The 20,614-nt window shown below is 41.2% G+C and overlaps 1 long non-coding RNA gene across 1 annotated transcript in view; it reads right to left on the reverse strand.

The window, feature by feature from the left end:
* Positions 1-14,660, reverse strand: part of LOC132656051 (uncharacterized) — a 52,837-nt gene extending 38,177 nt beyond the window's left edge. The window contains exon 1 of the long non-coding RNA XR_009594000.1: positions 14,449-14,660. This is a non-coding gene — a long non-coding RNA (uncharacterized LOC132656051). The remainder of the gene's footprint in view (positions 1-14,448) is intronic.
* Between the last annotated feature and the right edge of the window lie 5,954 nt (positions 14,661-20,614).

The raw sequence follows: 20,614 nt of genomic DNA on the forward strand, positions 1-20,614 counted from the left end.
CCTTCCCTCCTCTGCCCTCCTCCCCTCCTTTGCTCTCTTGCCCTCATCTCCCTCCTTTCCTCTCCCCTCCTCCTCTCCTCCTCTTCTCTTCTTCTCCCCTTCCCCTCTCCTGTTCTCTTCCCCTCCTCTGCCTTACTCCCCTTCTCCTCTCCTCCCTTTCCCTCATCTTCCTCCCCTCTTCCTTTTCTCTTCCCTTCCTCTGCCTTACTCTCCTCCCCTCCTCCTCCCTCGTCTCCACCCCTCCTCTCCCCCTCTCCTTTCTTCCCTCCTCTCCTCCTCCCTTCCTCCCTTTCCCTCCCATCCAGCGACCTTCCAGATGTGACCATTAGTCCTGGGTGTTTTGGGACACGTAATCACGTAATCATGCCCCTAGAGAACCAGCTGCGGTCGCACTGAGTAAGCCTGTGGCAGTTGTGGGGAGCAGCGGGTCCTGCTTGCGCAACTGTTCTGGGGAAGCTGTGTCTGATCAACAGACTTAAGAGACGGGTCTCCGGAAGATGGCATCAGGAATTGATGGTGCATATCAGGAGAGGTTGCTGGGTACAGTGGGGGCTTCTCTGTCTACAGTTTAAAAGGACTGTAACGGGGCTGGAGAGATGGCTCAGTGGTTAAGAGCCCTGCCTGCTTTTCTAAAGGACCAGGGTTCAATTCCCAGCACCCATATGGCAGCTCACAACTGTCTGTAATCCCAAGGGATCTGACACCTTCACACTAATGCACATAAAATAAAGTTAAATAAAAAAAAATTTTTAAAAATTAAAAAATAAATAAAAGTACTGTGACAGAAGGTGCTGGCTGGGGGTGCTGACCGGCAGACGGACTTACACCCGCCAGTGGTTTACCAGCCTCTCACCTCTCAGGCAGCCGCGTTGGCTGCCTGCTGGATCTGCGCTGGTGTCCGCAGGACTTGCCTGAGATTGCTGAAATTGTGCTTTGAAATGCAAAATAAGGTTGGAGAGCAGGATTGTGATTGAAGACGGCTCCAGTGCTCGGGCCATTTGCTCGAGAGTCAACAGGCGGTCAGCTTCCTCATGTTCGCCAACACCACACACCTGTCCTCAGGTCCCAGACACTGCCAACTTGCAAGCCCACAACAAGGGCTTGTCTATTTCCTGCCTGACTTCTCAGGTCTTCTCTTACCTTGCTACATTTGAGCAGTTGTTGGCTCTGTTAAGCTCTGTCTTGTCTTCCATGCGTTCACACCCCCAGGCAGCTGCCGAGGCCTGACTGAAGAGCTGGAACTCATCCTCAGGTTATTTTATAATTTCACAGAGTATTTCAGTTCAAAAACCATAACATTGAACACATAGGGTGAAATAGACGGTAAATGGTAAGTCTTAGTGTTTGTGTTAAGGTCAGACACAAACCAGGAAATGAGTAATAATGATACACGAAGAGGAGGAAGACCGTATTTACAGCATGAAGATTGTACCACAGAAGGTAATTGATTTAGTGCAATTTTTTTTTTTTTCAAAATACAGTCAAAGTCCCCAGAACAGGACTTCATAAGTTACATAGGCTCAGTGAACATTTGTCAGTGAGCAAACAAGCCAAAGTGCTTCATTTCCATGTCGGTCACCCACGCACACATTTCCTCACCCACGCACACATTTCCTCACCCACGCACACATTTCCTCACCCACGCACACATTTCCTCACCCACACACACATTTCCTCACCCACACACACATTTCCATGTCGGTCACCACACACACATTCACATGTTGGTCACCACACACACATTCACATGTTGGTCACCACATACACATTCACATGTCGGTCACCCACGCACACATTTTGGGTTGGGTTGGTTACCTCTAACTTTGCTTCCTAGTCCACTGAACCAGCTTGTTATCATTATTTCAAAACATCACTGAAAGAACCTGTGAGAAACAACTTTTCTAGCTGTGAAAATATTTTTGTTTAATATTCCCAGAACCTAGATTTGCCTTAAGGATTTACGAGAGTAACATTTTTCTGGTCTGAAGAACTGTCATTAATTGTGACTAATACTGACCTTCTAACCTGTAACTTTGTAAATAGTGTAATTTCTGCAGCTTGTGTTCACTAAACTGGGGTACTCTTCATGTGTTTTCAACTAGACCGGGATAATAAATATGAATGTTGATATTTTCTCGAGTTGTTTAATTTTTGCTCAGTGAAATTTTAAAACTAGTAGCTTTACAAACCAGAAGGAAATGAACAGTGCTTGGCCACACTTTAATCCACACTTCCAGCATTAGAAACGAGGAGGAAAGTTTAAACTCTAAGTCAAGGGGCTGAGGGACCGAGTTTACCAGAACAGCTGCAGAGAACAGCAGGCCCACTGGCCAGCGCCCACCAAACAGAGGTACCGCACTTTCCCAAACAAGTCCACTTTCAGGCTCCGCTGCCCTAGCTACACTTTACCATCCTTGCTGCAGTCCACTCTGCTTCTCTCTTCTTCCTCCCCGCTAGCATGAAGCTCTTCCATGCTGCCAAGATCCAAAAAGACAGCGAAGAAGAAAGCTGGAGTCGAGAAAAAGTACTCCAGATAATGTACATTCCCCTAAATATTTTTCTCTGGTAAAGTATTCTTAACAGTTTCATGTTCTTTAAATGCAGAAATAAACTAAACAAACTTTCAACCTGGCGATTTTCTAGCTAGTCCAAAGAGAAAAAGCAATTATCCACACAATTTTAGAGAGAGCTGTGACATGGTGGGCAGGTGTGCGGAGGAGTCAGTGAGTGGGCACAGGGTTCAGTCGGAGAGGAGCTGAAAGTTCTGTGTTCCGTGAGATAACTACAGCTAATGAAGATGTTCCGCGTATATCATAAAGCTAGGAAGAACCAATTATAAACGCTTTCAATTTAAAGAAATGATAAATACGTAGAAGGCGGATATGTTCACTCTAACTCAAACAATAAACAACCAGCCTGTGCACTGAAACACCCCATACATACATACAATTTCTATTTTTATGTATAAGTTAGAACAACCTTAATTAAATCAAGCACGGCAGAGCATGAGGCCTGAGGCTATGTGCAGTGGTAATGTGCGGCCCGATTCGCTGGCTCCAGCTGCTCTTCCGGAAGAGGAAAGGCATGCTTCCTACCTATGCAAAGCTGGGCCTGCAACACTTGCTGAGTAGCTAGGTAGCTAAAGGAGGCATGGAAAATAATGTTCCTCGCACAGAGAGCCTAGAAACATTAGAGTTAAACAAAGCAAGGTCCCAAGACAGAAATGATAGAAAGTAGCAATGATAAATGAGATTCCAGATATTTAAAACTTCATGGAACAAAAACTAATTAATTAAAGCAAAGGAAAATTTTTACAATTTTTTTTTCACTCAATACTGATGGAGATAAATTATTTAACTTTTCCAGAGTACTATTTGGTTATATTCATAGAGTTATGAATCCATGTATATAATCAGAGATAAGTATTAACAATCTAGACCTAAATAAATGACACAGTTGCTTTAGAAAGGCAACTTAAGTAAGCATTGAACATTTAGACCTATTCTGAACAATGATGAAACTAATAAAAATATTACTGTAATTCTGTGTCTTTATAAACCTGCACCACGTTTTTGAAAAATTTAAACCAATATATTTAAGTTGTATCATTTTCCTAGTTAAAAGATTATATATTAGTAAGTGTAAGTAAACATGCTTACTTAGATTACTTTGGAATAAGGAATAGCAAATGTTAAAATTATATGTTATATGTTAATTTTAGCATATATGTTAAATGTTATTTAATTATATGTTAAATGTTAAAATGTTGTTATAATCACCATAATTATTATTATTATCCTTGTAAATAAGTGCTCTATATATTTCCCCGAAAACCCGATTTCTTCAAAGAAACATCACAACTTTACACTGGGGGAAGCATATACAAGCCAACCTTATAAAAAGTCTTTCCTGAATTAGGTAATTTATATATGAATATATATAGTGATCATCTTGAACATGCTATTATTCTGCAACATTTAAAATATTTGAAATAGTTTACCATTACTGCGCCAGGCGTTAATTACAACATGTCCTCATTTCAGTATCACAGTGCCTTAAGCTCACACTTACTCAAATTTAAAGATAAACAGGTGTCCTAAAATTTTTTGATATTTGAATTTCTCAATAATGCAGTGTGTTCTTCAAGTTATGTATTGTAAAACGTACCTAATTTTTTATGTTCTATGTTTTTATTTGGAAAGTCCTATAATTATTTATTCAATAAGCCATTATTTCACTAACTTCTTTTTAATTTAAAGGGGTTTTTTTAGAATTTCATATGAGTTCTATATTCATATCATTTCTATTTGTCTATATGCTATTTCAGCTCCTACTGTGATTTCTCAACTCCCTCTCAAACTCATGACTTCTTTTTAAATTATTATTGCTATATATATGAAAATGTTTATATACATATATAAACACAATTTACTGAGTGTTAGTATTTTGGAACACAACCTGCTCCTGTGTTCCCCAGCAACTTATGATGTCATCATGTGTCCCCGGCCAGGTGGCCACACCTGGAAGGCGTGGTTACCTTGCCCCTTAAAGGGCCAACCCCGACACGTGGTCTCTCTCTTGGGCCACCCCATTCCCCTTTCTCTCTCTCTCCCCACCATGTCCTGTTTCCCCCTCCCTCCGTACCCACTTAATAAACCTCTGGCACAGAAGATCGGTTGACCAGCCTCATGCTTCTTTTAATAACACTGAGTCTGTTTAGAGTTGCTCATATGTTGTGTGTTTATACTAACCACTTGGGATTGGAGGACCTCCCAGGGGTCACCTGAAGAACACTGCATCAGCAGCAGCCACTGGATACTTACACCTCTTCAGCTAGTAGCAGGGCCTTGTGAGAGGCCTCCTCGCATGGGCTGGTCTTATTTAGGTGACTGTGAGGTTGACATTTCATGGCTGTAGCCATACATACAAGACGCTATCTCTCAGCACATACCCTGATTCCTTTTTCTTGCAATCTTTCTGATGTTCCCTTGAGCTTAGGGATTCTGTTGTAGGTGTGTTCATTCAGGTTAAGCTCTCATGGTCATTCTCTATATTTTGTCCAGTTGTGGATTCCTGTGACCATCTCAGTCTGCTGAAGAGAGAAGCTTGCTTGATGAGGGGTTTGTGCTATCCTTATTGGTGGGTATAAGAATAAGTATTTAGAGTGCAGTCAGAGTTTATGCCGGTTTAGGAAAGTAGTAGTGGTAGGTTTTCCTCCAGTGTCCATAACCTTAACAGCCGCGGCTAGTTGTCACACAGGATGAAGACAGAGTAGATGAGGACACAGCCCAGGGTGTGCTTGAGTGTACTAGCTAGTTTTTGTTGTTGTCATCGTCAGTTTGACACGAGCAACATCATCTAGGAAGCGTGAACGTCGGTTTAGACAATGCCTCCACTAGATCATAAGCAAGGCCTTGAGGCATTCTTGATTGATATTTGCTGTGGGAGAGCCAAGCCCACTGTGGCCAGTACAACCTCTGGGAACATGGTCCTGGGTTTAAAAGAAAACAAAAACAAAAAAACAAAACAACAACAACAAAAAAAAAAAACCTCAAATGCTGATTTCTGTATCCCCCATATCTGGTTGCAAGCCTTGTTCTGAGAATCTCCTGTCTTAATGTTGTATAAACTCTGCTCCCCTGTGGTCTCCTGAAATGCCAATAAAGCAGCTCACAGCCAATCACTGAGCAAGAAAGAGAACACAGTTGGACTTCCTGCCAGCCAGGGAAGAGGAGTTAGAGGAGGGAGTACGGGATTCATCCTGGGGCAGAGTTCCCGTGGGCACCTGGAAAGAGAGCTCAGCAGGAAAGCTACAAAGTACAAGTATCCTGGGAGGAAACCGGATTAGCCTAGAGCGTTAAGAATACAGTAGTAACTGCTCGGTTCTTGTGTTGTGAAGCTTGTTACTAAAAGAGAATTACAGTCTATTTGAATGATAGCCATGTTAAGAGAGAAACTGAGAAACAAGCACAGTTAGATGTAAAAAATACATACATACATACATTCATACATACAAAATCTGTAACAGGCTTAGGAGCAAGCAAGTAAGCAGCATGCTTCCGTGGTCTCTGCTCTTGCCCCTGCCTCCAGGTTGCTGCTTGGACTCACTCATGCCTGGCTCCCCTCACTGATGGACTATAACTGGGATTTGTAAGCTAAATCAACCTTTTGGTCATGGTGTCTTATCAGAGCAGCAGAAACCCTAGCTAGAACACGGGGAGGCACCAGTCACCAGATAAAGGGGAAGCCTTTCCTTGGCTTCCTGGGAGGGGCCAGCTGAGGAACCAGCCTCCCACCTCTCCTTAGCCTAAAAGCCAACTTCTAGTAAAGACAAACTAGGTTCGTTACTGTTTGATTTAACCTCTGTTTCTTAAGGCTTGGGCTGTGCCTCATCTGTTTCCTTAACTCCGAATGGTTCTGTGCTGCCTGCTCCAGGAACAGCAATCATGACTGTTCCAAAACGCTGTTGGTAACCACCTCACAAGCCTACCTTTGGTTCAGAAGGTTTTATGACCATTTATGACCACCTTGGTATTACTATCTGTCCTTACAATGACCTTGTTAGCCCGCTTGCAGCCAGCCACATCTTTACTTCAGGCGGGACTCACTTGCTGTGCTGGTGTTCTGCTCCTCTAACCTTGCCTGTTTTGCCTGCCAAAACCCCCATTTGGAACCCCCCCTACACTGGGTTATAAAAGCCCGTCTTCCTCACAGTTAATGCTGACGTCTGAAATCCCACCCGGGGAAGAAGAGGCAGCTTGAGGAGTAACCGGTCCTTGCACGTGTGTGCCTTCGCGGCTGAATGGGACGTGACTTTTTTCCTCACGGGCATCCTCGGGAAACCTGTCACACACTCGTGCCTGTGCGTGGCACCGTGCCCATGTGTGTGTGTCACAGGTGCTGTGACTTACAGTTGTAAAGAAATTTTCATTTCCAAATGCTCACAGAATCCTTGTAATGACTCTGTGGTAGAAGCTGGCAGAGGCTTTCCTACCCTCTGGCCGGGAAATTGGTTGGGAGAACTCCCCTGGGCTGAGTCAGAGGCAGCCTGATCCAGTGCTTTGCCTCTTCTGGGGCCTAGCACACATTTGCAGTAATACAAATTTTAAAAATCAAGGCTATTTGTAATAGTACAGCAGTCCCGAAAACAAAAAGAAAGGAAATTGCAAGGAAAATCAACTGAATGCTTTAAAAGAAATTTTTTTTTCTAATCAGCTTCTTAGAATCAATTAATCAAGTAGGTAAAATGGTTTAAAACTTGCAAGAAATTGTTCAAAACTGGGCAATCATGGGGTTTTGTGGTGTGTGTGTGTGTGTTGGTTTTGGTTTACTTTTTTAATGGAGCATAGAGTACTCTGGCTCAAGCAAGCTGTTTCTCATCCTTAATTCAGTAGCAGACAAAAGGATACAAGTCAAGCAACAAATGGACTTTTTGAATTCACAAAGTGTTTTCACAAGTCTCCCCACCCCCTTCACCCAGAGGCTGTCTCTAGACACAAGCGCCACCTTTATCTTAAACATCCAGGACATGTGAGGAGCAGCAAAGGGCTGTTCAGCATTTCTCTCGCAGTAGGAAGCTGTAAAACCCCACAGACACACTGTACAATGCAGCCCTTATTTAGAAAAGGAAGGCAAACCAAAGGCGTGAGACAATACATTATTTGCTTTTAGTGTTTCTTACACTTAAGCTATTTGACTCGGGCTGCAAGAAGCAAAGAGAGATAACCCCACTTGAAACTCCTCTGAAACTTCAAAACTCTGTCAAGGGTTTGAACAAAGATGGAGGATGTCTGCTGGCTTCGATAAGAAAGTGTACAAGGCAGGACAGAGACTTAGGAAATGGAAAGATACACAAGGATGCTCACTACTCAACCTCTCAAAATTGTGATAAAGAGCAATTGCCTCATTGTGTGAGGATAAAATGAAAAGTCTTAATCGTGGAATATGTGTGCTGGCCACGGCAGCACTCTAGATTTTAGTATTAGGATAAATAAATATGCTTGTTTTTGCAATTTTTGTTGAATTTGAGGTTAGGTGCTTCCCTTTCATCAAATTTACTATCTATAACAATATGTGGTAAAAGTTATTTAAAATTTATTGGAGGCCTTTGTTATTTAAAAGAAAATATTTGAAAATATAGTTTAAATTCTGTTAGGACTGTGTCAGAGCATGCCTCTCTTCGGTGGCAGCAGGAGGCGAATCAAGATCCAGTTGTCGTGTTCCTGGAATCCATCCCTAAGTTTAATAATAATAATAATCCACTAAAAACAGTGAATGGCCACTGTACCCAAGGCATTGTGCTGGATGGACGAAAACGTGCAGCTGATGGTCTTTATCACTGAGGCGCCCTCCTTAAACACTGGCTATAGCTCTGAAGTGCCTGCCAGGCTTCGCTCTTCATTGACAGGAAGCAGAGACGAAGTCATAAATTAAGACACACTGAAGTAGAAAGCCATGGCAAAGCACTTAAGGCACGGTAGTTTTTTCTAAACACGTCTGAAACCTGGATGACAACCTAAAATGACGTGAAGGATTGTTATTTTCTATACTTTAATTCACACAGACAATAAACCACGCTTTCAAGATCACATTATATAACCTTAAGAATCATTCACTTTCATTGTATTAAAAGAACTGTACACGATTTCTCTTTTTACCAGAGAACAGTTTGTTTGCTGTTTAGTATTTAGGTCTACTTACTTATCTACTATTGTGGGTGTCTGTGTGTGTTTGTATGTGTCACATGCCTGTTTGATGCCTGAAGAGGTGAGAAGAGAGAGACAGACCCCTGAACCTACAGTTATGGATGGCTGTGGACCCCACAGTGATAATGGGAACTGAACCTAGATCCTTTGCAAGAACAAAGACTTTTAACCCTTCTCAGCACTGATTTTCTTTTACTGTTATTATTGTTATTTCTTTCATTTTGAGGATTATAATTACATTTTTCCTCTTTCTTTCTTCTCCCCCCCCAAAACCTTCCTTGCCCTCTGTCAAATCTACCCCTCTTTTTAAGTTAATTGTTGGCACATACATATATACATATGTAATCCTATATACATAAATACAACCTGCTCGGGCTGTATAATGGTACTTGTATGTATGTTTTTAGGGTTGGCCGTTTGGTATTGGAAAACCAGTTCCTGTGTTCTTCCTTGCGGACACTTTCTCTCCCATTCTCAGCATTCCTTATTTGCCTGTAATTCTGTGTGGGACTGAGGCCTGCGGGCTTCCCCTGTCCATCTCAGCCTGTCTGTTATTACTGTCCTTGTTTGGTTTATGTTTAGCCAGCCACGTTGATGAGACTTTCCGGCTGTAGTTTCTGCCATTTCTGGGAGACACTATCCCACAGCAAACTCCCTGATCCTCTGGCTGCTACAACCTTTCACCCCTTTTCAGCAAGGATTTCCTGTCTGTAGGGAAGGCTTGGGTGGAGGTTCCAACATCAGCAGATGGCTCCACAGAGGGGACAATGGGCCATGAATGTGAGGTTACAAGAAGGGCTTTCATATTGGGGCCTGTGTTCAAATAAGAAGTCTTTAAAATCTGTTTCACAGGAGAAAAACTCAAAATTTTCTGCCCATTTTCCCCTATGAAGCCAAGATCTATCACCTGTGCTTGTGACAAAACAGGACCTTCTGGTTTCCTGTCTTCCGTGACAAGGATAATGAACAGCTCTCCTCGTTCTCCACACTCCGGCACGTTAGCAATGGTGTGTAAATCAAGACTGCATCTATGATCATTAATTTCCATTACTTAGGAAGAGAGAGAACTATAAATCACAAAGGGCATCTGTACCATGGTTTGTATGAGCATAATCTGTCCCAGCATCCGCTTCTCCCTCCAAGGATGAGCAGAGACACCTGGAGCCACAGAGGCCTGACACACAGTCTGGGTACCAGTCAGGCACACAATGAATGTCACTGTCACGAGCCCCGACTTTCCTGAACTATGAGCTCTGCTGCTGCTTCCTGCTGAGCCATCAATGAGGAATTAAATCAGGATGAGGGACTAGGGAAGAAAGGTAACTGTCTGTTTTGTATCACAAAGTCTAATTTTTGAATACCATCATCCCTTTGAGGCTGAGCTATATAAGGAAGGCAGATATCAGTAAATAAAAATTTTATGCAAAGGCTTGGTTAATGTGCTTTTTTGTTCCAGTTACTAGATTTGTGAGTTTCTGAGGTATCTGTTAGTCGCGGCATAGATTTTTAGAAGTGTACCTGACCATTGCAGTGAAACAACTAGAAAAGCGACGATGAAATGCTGCAGATCACGTCACTTAGTGAATGCTTTAGAACAGCAAGACCATGCCCCAATTTTCATTGCCCCAACAGAGTTGTGTCTCCCTGAAGACAGTTATTCCCTGATAGACACATCTCAGATGTGTTTGTGTTCTATCAGATCAATACAAATGTCTAGATTGTCCTCTTGAAAAGACCACAGTCAGGCTTGCGTATATATTACCTTCCCCTGAGCACCTCTGTGTCAGTGCCCATGCTCAAATCTGCACTAAAACCTCCTCTAATAAGCCCCAGCTTTGCTCCGCACTCGCGCGTTCTGAATTCTTTACGTGGAAAAAAGCCCATTGTCCCTCTTCACCTGAGTGGAAGCTGAGAATCCCCTGGGATGTTGCCAGGGGCAGCTTGGAGCTATGTCTCCAGCACACGTCCTGCTGCTCGCTGCGGTCTTTCCTGGAAGTCACTGAGGGACAGTCTCTGCAGCACTGTTGCCTAAAACACATCTGAGGGATGAGGTTGGAAGACGGAGGCCAGCAGCAGCAGGTGAAGAGTGAGAGAGGGCAGTGAGTACAAACGCGGTCACAGCACATAACATACACGTGCATTGTCAGCTAAAATAGATGAATGAATAAAATTAAGCTATAAACAGCATAGTGAGAAAGGCTCTCTTTCACCTGCAGGCCATTACAAGACTTAAAAGTTCTTCAAACTTGAAAAGAAGTTATCCTAACTTCTTAAATACAAAGATATGTCCCATTTATAAATCATATGTACACATGTGTATATGTACATGAGGCAGTGCATCCTCTGTCTGCAAGATTTACACACCAAGATTCAATCTCTGTGCATTGCCTTAAATTTTAATGACTTGTCGGTATCATTACTTCAGGCATTTCATTTTTAAAAGCCTGCTGTTTTTGGTGGCAAGCTTAAGCTAACATCCACTGTGTGCTTTTTTGTTTATATAGGTTTGATGGCCCAGCTAACAACATCTGTTCTGGATTTCTATAGAATGAAGATCCTGTGATATGCAAGCTCAGACCTTCTCAAAAACTGTTGGCTCTAGACTTTGATCCTTAAATAGGCAGGGTCTACATCCCAGAGAAAAGCTTCAGAAAATGAATCTTCAGCCCTCATCTACCCATAAGAGTAAGGCATCAACGTTTCAGAGGTGGATGGTGAGATAGGATTAAGAAGCAGGGAAAATGGTTGGGATGTAAGAAAGGATTGGTGTCCCACCACTCCAGAGTCTGGGTAAAGTCTCTTACTAGCCAAAAAGAATTCCACCACAGCTGATGCTTCCTGTGAAGGTGTCTTAAACAAATCTTTCACAGAGCAAGCATGTAATAACATTAATGACCTTTGAGCACCATCTTTCTTACTCCTCTGGATATGAAAGCTCATTAACAAGACTCTAAACTTCCTTTAGGGTAAGGATTTTCCTTAGCTCTCTTGAGCACCCTTATGAGTTCCAGCTCATTCTTATCAGTTGCTACCCTAGCCAGTGAACAGCAGGAACCACCCTGTCCCCTCACTTACTGAAAAAGAGGGAGGGAGGCTCCTTAACCGCCCTCTGAGCTGTTACTCCAGAAGCCACAAAATCATATATGTGTAATCCCAACTCCCTCGTGAGAACTGCACACAGGTGGTTGGAGGCCACTACCTTTTCCCTGTGGATGTCAGGAACTCTCCCTAGGAAAAATGAAAAGTATTCCAATCCAGTCAGACAGCAAATACTTGACACTTTCCTAGTATACGATGCATCAAATACTCGGTATTGATAAGGTAGGAATAGAACGAGACGTCTAGAGATGTCGAGCCTGGAATAGGGGCCGGTCCTCACGCAAGATGTGCTCAGTCAGCACTTCATAAGCTGCTGTGTCAACACGGTCTTTTGTAGGCTGTTCAAAACTGTTCACCAAAAGGCCAGTCCCAGAAGAGGAGGAAATGGATGCCTGAGTAAAGTGTTTGGCTCACAAGCAGGAGATCCTGGGTTGGATCCCCAGGGGCCATGTAAGAGGCCAGACGTGTGGGCACATGCTTTTAGGTCCCTCTGTCATAAGATGAGAAGCTGTGACGGGCAGATCTCTGAAGCTTATTTGCCAAGCAGTCTACCCTCCTTGGTAAAGTTCTAGACCAATGAAAGATGCTGTCACAAACAGATAGTAGAGAGTGCCTGAAAAATGACACCCAAAGTTATCCTGTAACCATAGATGTACATGAGCACATACAAACACAGGTATGCACAAATGAAGCTCGTCAGAGAGGACCACAAAGTAGGTAATTTTAATTATATGAAATACCCCCTGCCAAGGGTCAACAAAGAGTTGAGAAAAAAAATCAGACAAGAGAAAGATGTACTGCCAACAACACAGGAGATGATTGCAGCAAAGATAAATGCAAAACAGCACTGTGAAGATGTGTGATTCATAACCTCGGAAAGATGGGAGCTGCTATTATTTCTGTATTGACCTGTCACCCTCAGACTTGGGCCGCTCATGATGACTCAGCATATTCACGATGACTCAGCATATCCACTTTGCCGTAAAAACCTGGCATGAACCACCATGGCCTGGTGATAGGAATTAAAGTCATCCTGACAGCAATCACCCCCACCAGATGTGATGAAAAGGGGCACTTCGCTTCCATGATATCCTTTGCAAAAACTGATGCCTTCAAACCAGAGCACTGGAAGGTTGTTGTTTTGTTTGGTTTGGTTTTGGTTTTGGTTTTGTTTTTGTTTTTTTTTTTTGTCAAAACCTTCAACCGATACACCTCAAAACTGTCAACATCAGGAAAAACAAGTCTGAGAAATATTATAAACTTGAGAAACAGAGGAGACTTAACAACTGGAAACTGTTCTAAATGGAGTTTCACAGTAGCAAATGAGTTGTGAAATTTAGTTACAGACTAGGCGTTTAGTGCTGCAGATGCATTAGAATTGCGTAAGATGTCAATGAGAGGGAACTGGCTGAAAGGTAGACTGGACACTCTACTGATATGGCAATGTCCTTTTCAATTTAAATTTAGTTTTTAAGTGCTTTCCAACCTGATCATATAAGGCTAAACTTCATCAGTGCCAAAGCTGAGCACGTGGACCACCAAGCAGAAGAGCCATGGGAACACGGGTTAAGGTTCCAACATGAGCTGAAGGCTTCTGTATAAACGTCTGGATGTTGGGTCAATTACTATAGGAATAGTGTTAACTAAACATTCTTTTACCTTAGATTGTATTGACACATAAAGTTAGACACGTAGACAGGGTAGGGTATAATGTTCAACATGTACAGACATTACATAATGTTTGAATCAAATCAAGCATCGTTATCTTCCTCAGATACTGATTATTTCCTCATAACAAAAACTTTCAAAATCTCCTAACCTTTTTTGAGTTTTATAGTGTATTTCTGGCATTTTATTAGCATATCAGAACTTTTTATTACTCTGTGTGTGCATGTGTGCGTGTTTCCGTTACTGGGGATTGAACCAAGGGCTTTATGGAGGAGAGGCAAGTGCCCTACCACTGAGCCATATTCTCATCCCTAGCCAACTGTAACTTAATACCCATAGATCAAGCTCACATTTCTGCTTGATTTACTTGAGCTTATGAAAATTAATGTTTTTATGATACCTAAAGCAAAAGCAAATATTTGAAATTCTTGACATTACACTAAACAAGATAAGTTTGAAATGATAGTAATACCTCTCACTGTCTAAGAAAAATTTCTTTATGAAATTTTGTTTAACCATGGACTTGATTTCACTTGAATTTGTTATCAAAACTTACAATACCATTACAATGACAGACCCCTAAGCCAATTGCTCAGTGATTAAACTTCATCACCAACTGATAACCCCTCCTTGACTCTTCATAAAAAAACAAAGAGAAGTTTTACCCAGAGGAAAGTATTTTAAATTCAAGGACTTCAATATTTTACAGATTAAGTACATGAATATAATGATAACTTTTTATATTCCCAATCAATCGATACAATAAGAAAGGACTAAATAGAAAAATGTGGACACTATGGACAGATATTTCACAGAAAGGTAAATTCATAGGCACATAATGTACAAGAAGACAGTTAATCACATTAGTGTTCGAATATAACTAGGAAAAATCCTCCAGATAAGTATGTTAAGCAGAAGAAAGAGACTGACTAACTTTGTGCCACTTCCCCGGCGCAAACAAAGTGACCTCCGTTACCTTTGCCAAGTTAGTGGTGTGAAAGCACGTCAGGGATGAGGACGAGACCGAGGCCCTGTGCACAGGGTCAGTGATGCCTCTACGGGGGGCCTCATGGTGCAGACAGCGAGTGCACATTACACACACTGTAGAGTCAAAGGTCCTGATTGAGCAACTGATGATGTCAGTGATGGCACACAGAAAGAGTACACAGAAAGCAAAGACCTGTTCATACCTGCTCAGCCACCAACCCTTTACTATTCAAAAGCGGAGGGCCGAGAGGAGCCGAGATGAAGGAGCAATGTATTTCTCCTGCTCAAACATCCAGTTCTTTAGCTGCACTTCCATCTAAATTTGTTACTAAAATTTTTCAGCTCCATCAAGCATTTCAAGTATAATGATAGTAGTATCAAAGCAGCATGTCTGACTGAATACCTGGAAGAATACATTGAATTCTGGTTTTGCAAACTAAACTTAAGCTATCAGTGAGATAAACGGTGTGTGTGCTAGCTAGTTTTTTAAAATTTATTTATTTATTATTTATTACAATTTATTCACCTTGTATCCTGGCTGTAGCGCTCTCCCTCATCTCCTTCCAGTCCCACCCTCCCTCCCTCTTCTCCTCCTATGCTCTTTCCCTAGTCCACGGATAGGGGAAGACCTCCTCCCCTTCTAGCTGACATTAGCCTATCAGGTCTCATCAGGACTGGCTGACTCTTCTTCCTCTGTGGCCTGACAAGGCTGTGCCCCACCCCAGGGGGAGGTGATCAAAGAGCCAGCCACTGAGTTCATGTCAGAGACAGCCCTGTTCCCCTTACTAGGGTACCCACTTGGACACTGAGCAGCCACGGGCTTCATTTGAGCAGGAGGTCTAGGTCCTCTCCATGCATGGTCCTTGGTTGGAGTATCAGTCTCTGCAGGTCCCCTGGGCCCATGCCAACTTGACACCAGCTAGAGTCATAGGAAAGGAGGGAGATTCAATTGAGAAAATGCTTCCACAGGATCAGGCTTTAGACAGGCTTCAGGGCATTTTCTTAATTAATGATTGATGGGGGAGGGCCCAGACTACTATGGGTAGGGCCACCCCGGCGGCGGTGGTGATTCTGGTTGAGCAAGCCATGGGGAGCAAGCCAGTAAGCAGCACCCCTCCACGGCCTCTGCATCAGTGCCTGCCTCCAGTTCCTGCCCTGTTTGAGTTCCTGTCCTGACCTCTTTGGTGATGAGCTGTAGGTATAGGAGCATAAGACAAATAAATCCTTTCCTCCCCAAGTAACTTTTTATTCACAGTGATAGTAACTCTAACTAGGACACAGCTTTAGTCAATTAAATTTGATGTCCATCACACAGACATGACAGGAAAAATACAAGAAAATTTTAGGAGTTCGACACTCTGCTAATCCATTGTAACAGCATCTCTGATCTTTAAACTACACAGAAAACTTCTTGATGACTATAAAAATCTTATGTGAAAAAACAAGCAAATAGGCTTCACAAACAAAGCCAGAAAATATTGTTTCACTTCCTACCTATCTATATTTTAGATCTGAAAACCAGAAACCAACTTTTTCTCCAATGTCAGTGATGCTGTCTAAGATCCTACAAGAGCTTGTTCTAACAGTTGTTTACCTGTTGTATAATGGCTACTAAGCATTAGAAAAAACTGTACTCAGTTCTCAATATTCTCCAACATTCTGGGTTTTATTTAATTGAGTACCCGGAGTCAGAGTCACAAGTGATATAAAAAATAATGATATTCCAGATTCCAATTTTGGATAGAGCCCTAGGATAGGCAAGATGATGAAAGGACATCACGTAAGCTGCAGTACTGGGCATGACCTTAGAGAAGAGTTCACCACTAACACTGCCTCTCTGAGCTCATGTCTACGCAAACATGGCTCTGCCTTGTTCCCAAGCTTGGAAACTATTTTGCCTATTTCACAAAGATAGAGACAAAATAAGTGTAAGACTTAAACCTAAGGCTGAAGTATAGTTATGCTTTATGAATTAAACATGAACTGTCTTCATTCACCTTTACTATTTCCTCATTACTAAGCAATTAGGAGCATTAGCAAAATAGTAAACAATCAGAGACTTTTGTTACTAAAACCGAATCTGATAAGAATATGAAGATGGAGCATAATATTTATTTCAATTTTGCTTTTTAAATGTCTGTATAAAACAGTCACAAAATAAGATTACTTGATAGAGGAGAAATTTCTGAATCAAAATGTAGCAATCTCAAGCAAAAAGTCCCAAAAACCACAAACTGGGATGTTTGAACTGGTGTGTGTGTGTGTGTGTGTGTGTGTGTGTGTGTGTGTGTGAATACCATATCTTAGCTGTATTTAAGTTATATTTAGAAAGAGCGTAAAATTTGCCTCTTTCTTCACCTTATGTATGTCAGACACAAGAGTTAATGTAACAAATTTCTAAAGGAATTTTAGTAAATTTTTAATGGAAGTATAACTTAAGCTTCATAACGTTCAACATCTAAAATTATCTTGACTTTTTCATTAGAATCTAATCTCAGAAGATTCAGTTTACTTAAGTCCTGACAAGATAGAAACATTCTCCTAGATTAAAAAAAAAAAAGTCTTCAAAAAGGAGTAAACCTCCAAATGTTATAAAGGAAGAGGAAAACTTTTATAAATATACTGCTCAGATGTTGAATTTAATGACCAGCTTTAATGATCTTTGAGTTATAGCTAAGACACAACACAACAATCATGGAAGCTTTTATGGACAAAAATAAATTACTCAGAACATTCATAGGTCAAAATTAAGATTAGCTGGCATCCTGAAAACACACATTAATCTTCACCATGAAGTGTTAATTAAACATCGGTCACTTAAATGTGACCGTATCCTCTGCCACAAAAGGGGATCATGCCAGTACAAACCTCTGCTGCCTAGACAGTAGAGAGCAAGCTTTCTGCAAATGGGTGTTATCGACATATCGAAAGCTCTGCTTTGCTTTTTAGCTCCAACACCTGTTAGAAATGCAAACACTGATTAACTTGGCCCTGAAGGATGCATTCACAATGCTAGAATTACATCCAACTTATCCAGTTCAGTTGAATTTTAATAATTGTGAGAAATGTGTTAGATCTGATTAACTCTTAAGCTTTAGAAAGAATCTTCCTTTCCTGTAATGCAACAAGATATTGAGTTTTGAGCTTCAAAAACACTGAAGCTGGCAGCATTGAAAGCCCAACTTCCTCTCTAAATTATTATTATAAAGTGTTTCCCAAGTTCATTTTAGCAACAGGTCAGAATTAGAAGGTTCATGTGGTGTGAGGTTAAAGGTGAGATAATTACAATAGATTGGCACACTGGAAAATAAGTGTGGCTGGAAGGGCAACAGGAGGGAGAGCTGTCGAACGCTCTTAGCAGAGCTCCCTGGGGAAATCAAGCAGCCCACAGCCTCATCTAGGATAATTGCTGCACTGAACGCTCTGCCCAGAAGAGCTGATTCCCACACTGCAAGGGTGTGCCCTCTTGGAACAAATACATGTAATGTAAGCAAAGGGCAGAAATAGCATCAGGAATCCCTTTCACGAAACTTTCTATGGTAGGAAGGAAGGCATGAAAAGATGGAAGTGTTTCTCCAGTCTCAAATTTAAGATTGCAGCCATATAAAAAAGCTATCACCCGATTATCAGTGCTGTCTCAGATGTTAACAGTTAAGCATCTCAGAGCATTGTTTGTAACGGAGACTCCACAGAGCAAACATTTCTTACACGAACAATGTATATATAAATCCTTAGATGAGGACAAGTTAACTACAGCTTTAAAAAATAATACAAAAATAGAATACTGCTGGAAAAGTTGTGTGAATGCTTTGAGTTGTTCTAGATGCAAGTGATTAAGCATAAAAACCTCAAAACAGTTCATGATATTGATGTAAATCTAAGGACTGTGACTGTTGGGCTAGTGATATGATTTAAGCACAGAAACAAGATGCTGCTCATAAAGCAAGAAAGCCAACTTTACTGGAAAGGGGAATGGAGCCAAATTCAGGCCACTTAGACTCTAACCTCAGCTGTCACTTAAAAATCTGTTCACACATCAAAACTTTCTCTCCACTTTTTCCTGCATAAAATGTGCTACATATCATACTAAAATTTTAAAGCCAAATTCATATTCAACAAACAAAATTATACTATCCTAATAAAAGCTTCTTTTGAAGCCCTGGCTAAATAACTTTGAAGCAAATGGATTTTGAGTCGGGTGATGATAGTGTTGATGAGCTCAGTGCATCCCTTCCTCTGATTTCCATGTCATCTTCTCAATCCTGCTGCACCCTGCTGAAGGTGGAGGAGAGAGCAAAAGCCGCAGAAATCCACCATGAGCCAGCAGGTCATGAACTCAGACTCCGAACAGCCTGCTGGTTTTCACAGGCTTAGCTTTAGGGAAAGAGTTTTATTTACTAGGGTTCTTCTCCCTTGTTTTCCCTGTCTTTCCCTGTCTTTCCTGTCTTATTTTTAGCCAAATAAGCTAAAAACACAAGGTGCCAACACAGAGCTCTTCCTCTCCATCACTGCCCACCCTAAGCAGTCCTGGGCAAGTTATTAGCCCCTAACTCACTGTCCTTGTCACACAAGCCTGAATCCCCGCTGTGTGGGCCCACCTGCCTTCCTGCTCTTCTCTCTCCACCTTAAACAACCAGCACAGTAATTCATCTACAACACAAAATCCAACCCCCAGAATCTCTGACTAAACTAACAGGAACAGCCCCAGCGCTGCTGACAGGTTAAATTACAACCTCTTAAATTCCTTACTCACAGGCTTAGGTAATCTAATCTCAGACCGACTCTCCATGACACATGCTGTTTTTGTTGTATTCCTTGAGGTATTCAGAGAGCCCAAAAAGGCTGCAAAACTAATGAATACCGTTTAGTATTAAATGAATCAAATAATAAAGATCACAGGAAAAGTTTTCATTGCTGACTCAGTAGATATATAGATGACAATTTCTGTCTCATTCCTGCCACTCCCTGCTCAGCAATTTGTTCTCCACTAACATCAAAAGGCTTCATCTTCCCACACAACCTCGCAGTTCCTTCCTCTGCTTCTCTGGGTGATGACAGGCTGCACTTTTTTAAATATTCACTTGAACCACAGGCTGAAAACATCCTCCAAATCTTTCTCATTGCTGGGGCCTTCCAAAAGGATTGTTAAATCCTTTAGAACTGAACTGAAGAAAACAGGAAGCTGTTTACCTTTTTAAACTATTATACATAAATGCAAACACGATATATACATAAAATCATAAAAGCTTCACAGGTGAATGGGATCCCATTTGATGTACACATTCCAATTCCATTCTCACTGACAACCGTGTCTCATGCCTGGAATACAAAAGGCAATCAATAATAGTAACTCTTCCGTAATAAAAGACTAATTCATCCAATATTATGCAATATGAGATAGTAGGTAAAATTTATAAAAGCTGCTTCTTGCACAGAGCAGAAACACAGAAATTTTTATTCAAAACCATCAAAAATATATTGGCACAATTAACATAATTTTAACATTTTATAGTGCTATGAAATAACAGTGTATTATACTATCATGGTTATTAGATATTTAGTAGACCTTTCATAGTTCATATATGTGAATATCATCTTAATTTGATTGTTTTACCTAGAATCATTTACCTAGAATCAAGCTGAAATATACACAGAATATTTCCACAGTGATTGGATCTTGGAATCCTGATGAATCCTTTTAATTTTATAGCAGTATTAAAACATGTGAAGTTTCTGTGCATGTACGTGACATGTTTGTAGTTGTATAAACACGACAGTGGCAGAAGTGAGAGCTCACAAGAGGCTTCCATGTGTGTATAAAGGAGAGCATGGTCTTTCTGGTAAACCCAAGTCTAAATCTCTTTCAGAATTAATCACCAAATATCTAAACATAATATTAATCAGAGAATTTGACCATGTATTTAATGAATTTTTTAAATAAAAAATTGAAAATTACAAATTCATTTGGCATTTTCTCTAAATACATAAGTACAGGAAGCCTAAAGGAATATTGCTTTATTTAACCAGATGAATTCCTTGGTCCAATGTCATTTAAAAGTATCACTGAGCTTATTCTATATGCAAAGTACCTAGAAATAGAAGGAATTCAAAGACTGTGTGTTTAGCAATTTTTATGGTTTGAACATAGACAAAAT

The sequence above is a fragment of the Meriones unguiculatus genome, chromosome 8, assembly GCF_030254825.1.
Source record: "Meriones unguiculatus strain TT.TT164.6M chromosome 8, Bangor_MerUng_6.1, whole genome shotgun sequence".
Classification (NCBI taxonomy): Eukaryota; Metazoa; Chordata; class Mammalia; order Rodentia; family Muridae; genus Meriones; species Meriones unguiculatus.